General features: G+C 37.2%; 1 non-coding gene across 1 annotated transcript; it reads left to right on the top strand.

Annotated features, from left to right (window-relative positions):
• Positions 1-4,595: 4,595 nt before the first annotated feature.
• Positions 4,596-4,668, top strand: TRNAR-CCU (transfer RNA arginine (anticodon CCU)). Its single transcript has one exon. It is a non-coding gene; the product is annotated as a tRNA-Arg (tRNA).
• Positions 4,669-4,926: the final 258 nt, after the last annotated feature.

Below are 4,926 nucleotides of genomic sequence, written 5' to 3'. Positions count from 1 at the left end.
TTGGGGAGATTATCCAAACTGTACTGTAAAGCTGAATATGAGTAGAGAAAAAGAAAGGGACCATGTCCAGATATAGCATAAATATTTAGCTACAGATTGCGACTATTTTCTTGAGTTTATTTCCTGTAAATAAAGGAGGAGAAGGGAGTGACAGATGATGAGATGGTTGGATGGCATCACCAACTCAATGGACATGAATTTTAGCAAATGGTGGGAGATAGTGAAGGACAGGGAAGCCTGGCATGCTGCAGTCCATGGGGTCACAGAGTCAGACACGACTTAGCGATTAAGCAACAACAACCGAAAATGAAGCCCTATGACAGGTTAGTGTCCTTATAAGAAGAGGAAGAACCAGAGCTTTTTCTCCTTCCTCCATATGAGGACACAATGAGAAGATGGCCACCTATGAGCTGGGAATGGAATCACCTAAGGTATTAGCCTTGGACATCCCAGCCTCCAGGCCTTTAAGAAAATGTTTTCCTATCGTGTAAGGCACCTGGCCTATGGTATTTCATCATGGGAACATAAGCTGACTAAGAAATTTCTATACATCCTTGTTTTGGAGTTTATTTTATTCTATATATTTTGTTAACTTCCCATGAGTTCTTAAATTCCATTTTCATAAATAATGCTTTGAAGTCATCTGCAAACAATAGGTACTTGTCACACTGCTTGCCTTGAAGTTATCACTCACTAAAATACAGTAACATATAGTTGACATATGGCCACTCAGTAAAATATAGTTAAATCAATAAGTTAAATGAATACAAGCCAATTAGAACAAAAAGATAATGATATTTCCTGATATGCCAGAGGTTTTTTAATTATAAATTTTGCTTTGTTAACTACCATGAAATAGATTAAAAACTAATTATTATTTGGGACCTAAAAGAGTGAAGTGTAATCAATAGCTAAGTAGAAAGAAATTGAATTTTTATATGTTTCATCAACACATGGGAAAATTTATTTGGCTGTCAAAATATCACCTCTCACCATCCATAAAATCATTTCATTACGATGGACCCTAGTATCTGTTCATATTTTGGTAAATTATTACTGTTGGAGAAAAATAAATCACATGGTTTCCACGCATAAGGGCAAAATTCTCTTGGGTCATTTAGTAATATCTACTTTCTAAAATAATCAGCAGATAGATGAGAAGTGAAAGTAAGTGTCAAAGGGCAAACCTACATGTTCTGACTTGTAAAAACAAAGAGAAAAATGAGCTTACTTTCATATCTTCATACAGCTCAGATGGAATTTCGGAGGCATTATATTTTATTTAAATGTTAAGTACCATCCAATACTGTATGAGTAACTCTGTATAATTAATAAATGAATTTCCTTAGTGAACTATATTGCATATTATTGGTACAAGTTAAAGTCGTGTAAATTATATAGATATACTTCTGTTTCTAACCACAAAAAGCAAAAATGGATGATTTCAGAGAAAGCAAAATATCATTTCTTTCTCACATGGATAGATTGTCAGAAAAAGACAATTCACTTAGAAGTTTCAATACTCTAAACAATTTTTGAGAGCAGGACAAAAATGTGCCAGTTTATATTTTGCCATATTCATATCATCTGAACTTACCAACTCTAAAAACTGGCCTTGTGTTCTGCATTTTACAAATGAAGTTTGTAACTGAGGTTAAGGAGGTTAAGATGGTTTCAATAAACTGTTCAACATCAAACTACCAGTAAGTGTGTCAAAGTCAGAACTGAAAATATAAGTGGCCTGCTTAACATTGGAGAGAAATCATAATCTAAGCTCAGAAAATCATACCCCAATTTTCTTTATTTCCTCCTCAGCTATTTAACATCAGTGGTAAGATTGTCGCATGGTATGTAGTGGAAAGGAGAAGCTGAGAAGGAGACAACCTCCTATTTGTAGTGCATATATATTAAAAACAATTCCAAAGAAAGGAAATGCAAAAGAATGCTCAAACTACCGCACAATTGCACAACTGAACTGATATACTAAAAAAATAAGTACCAAATTGGATGGTGTTAGTTGTCAGCTCAGTTCAGTTCAGCCACTCAGTTGTGTCCAACTCTTTGCGACCCCATGGACTGCAGCACGCCAGGCCTCCCTGTCCATCACCAACTCCCAGAGTTCACTCAAACTCACATCCATCGAGTCGGTGATGCCATCCAGCCATCTCATCCTCTGTCGTCCCCTTCTCCTCCTGCCCCCAATCCCTCTCAGCATCCGAGTCTTTTCCAATGAGTTAACTCTTCGCATGAGGTGGCCAAAGTACTGGAGTTTCAGCTTTAGCATCAGTCCTTCCAAAGAAATCCCAGGACTGATCTCCTTCAGAATGGACTGGTTGGATCTCCTTGCAGTCCAAGGGAATCTCAAGAGTCTTCTCCAGCACCACTGTTCAAAAGCATCAATTCTTTGGCACTCAGCTTTCTTTATAGTCCAACCCTCACATCCATACATGACTACTAGGAAAAACCATAGCTTTGACTGGATGGACATTTGTTGGCAAAGTAATGTTTCTGCTTTTTAATATGCTGTCTAGGTTGGTCATAACTTTTCTTTCAAGGAGCAAGCATCTTTTAATTTCATGGCTGCAGTCACCACCTGTAGTGATTTTGGAGCCCAAAAATAAAGTTTGTCACTGTTTCCATAGCTTCCCCAACTATTTGCCATGAAGTGATGGGACCAGATGCCATGATCTTAGTTTTCCGAATATCGAGTTTTAAGGCAATTTTTTCACTCTCCTCTTTCACTTTCATCAAGAGGCCTTTTATTTCTTCTTTGGTTTCTTCCATAGAGTGGTGTCATCTGCATATTAGAGGTTATTGATATTTCCCCGGGCAATCTTGATTCCACCTTGTGCTTTATCTAGCCCAGATTTTCTCATGATGTACTCTGCATAAAAGTTAAATAAGCACGGTGATGACATATAGCCTTGGCCTACTCCTTTCTCAATTTGGAACTAGTCCATTGTTCCATGTCCAGTTCTAACTATTGCTTCCTGACCTGCATATATATTTCTCAGGAGGTCTGGTATTCCCATCTCTTTAAGAATTTTCCACAGTTTGTGATGATCCACACAGTCAAAGGATTTAGCATAGTCAATAAAGCAGAAGTAGATATTTTTCTGGGACTCTCTTGCTTTTTTGATGATCCAACAGATGTTGACAATTTGACTTCTGGTTCCTCTACCTTTTTTAAATCCAGACAAGATCTCTAGTCTTTCCCATTCTATTATTTTCCTCTATTTCTTTGCATTGATCATGGAGGAGGGCTTTCTTATCTCTCCTTGCTATTTGGAACTCTGCACCCAATGGGTATACCTTTCCTTTTCTCCTTTGTCTTTCATTTCTCTTCTTTTCTCAGCTATTTGTAAGGCCTCCTCAGACAGCCATTTTGCTTTTTTTCATTGCTTTTCTTGGGGATGGTCTTGATCCCTGTCTCCTATACAATGTCATGAACCTCTGTCCATAGTTCTTCAGGCACTGCTTTATCAGATCTAATCCCTTGAATCTATTTCTCACTTCCACTGTATAATTGTAAGGGATTTGATTTAGGTCATACCTGATGATCTCAGTGGTTTTGACTACTTTTTCAATTTAAGTCTGAATTTAATAATAAGAAGTTTTTCTTGAAGAAGGCTTGCCTCATCTTATTTCTTTACTTCATCATAAAATGGAGAGACAGTTTTCACTGTCACAATTTAAAATTAACAATATTTAAGGGTATGGCCTATAACATATTATTACAACTTGAATAACACTGATGAATCAACCCATAATTTAATGGAATAAGCATAAATAGACAATATTAGTGTCAAAAGCCAGAGCAATATATTCTGAGGAATTATAATGATAACATTCATTGGCACACTGTGATTTTCTTCAGGTGTGAAGAAATAAGAATTCCAATAATTGCAACTTTTAAAAATAGGTTTTAATTTCCACATCCAATATTTCAATATTTGAAATTTTCCTTTCAGAGTTCAAGTTATGCAAAATATATCTATACAATAATAGCTTATTATCTAATTTTAGAATGTGACTATAGCATTCTTCATTGAACATAATAGTGGTATTTTAACACATTTCTTGTGATTATGCTAGGTTAACTGAATGAAGAAAAGACCAATTTAACCTGTATAATTTCAGACTGTTTTACTAATGCAACAGTACATAGAAAATTATAGACAAATATGAATAATATCTGCATTAAGGACTTCCCTGGGAGTCCAGTAGTTAAGAATCTGTCTAACAATGCAGGGGGCACAGATGGCTTCAATACCTGACCCAGGAAAGTCCCACATACATCAGAGCAACTAAGCCCTGCCCCACAACTACGGAAGCCCATGAGTCCTAGAGCTTGTGCTCCACAGTAAGAGAAGCCACCACAATAAGAGGCCTGCACCCTGCAACTAAGAGAGTAGCCCCTACTCGCCACAACTGAGAAAGCCTCCATGTAGCGACAAAGACCCAGCATAGCCAAAAATAGATAAAACTTTAAAACTGCAACAAAGGAGTAATATGACTTTAACCCACATGTCCATTGCCATATACTTTGAATGGATTTTATTTTTAGATTGATAGAAAAATCAACTTGGAGGACTTCCCTGGTGGTCCAGTGGTTAAGACTCTGTGCTCCTAATACAGGGGGCCCAGGTTCAATCCCTGGTCAAGGAACTGGATCCCACATGCAGCAACTGAAGATCCTGCCTGCCAGGATGAAGATCAACGGTCCTGTCTGCTGCAACTAAGGCCTAATGCATCCAAAATAAATAATTAAATGAAAAATAATACTCCATTGTGTATATGTACCACAGCTTTCTTATCCATTCATCTGCTGATGGACATCTAGGTTGTTTCCATGTCCTGGCTATTATAAACAGTGCTGCGATGAACATTGGGGTACATGTGTCTCTTTCAATTCTGGTTTCCTTG

Source organism: Ovis canadensis, chromosome 10 (genome assembly GCF_042477335.2).
Source record: "Ovis canadensis isolate MfBH-ARS-UI-01 breed Bighorn chromosome 10, ARS-UI_OviCan_v2, whole genome shotgun sequence".
NCBI lineage: Eukaryota > Metazoa > Chordata > Mammalia > Artiodactyla > Bovidae > Ovis > Ovis canadensis.
Note: the sequence above shows the minus strand (reverse complement) of the source record. Positions and strands in the feature narration are given on the sequence as shown.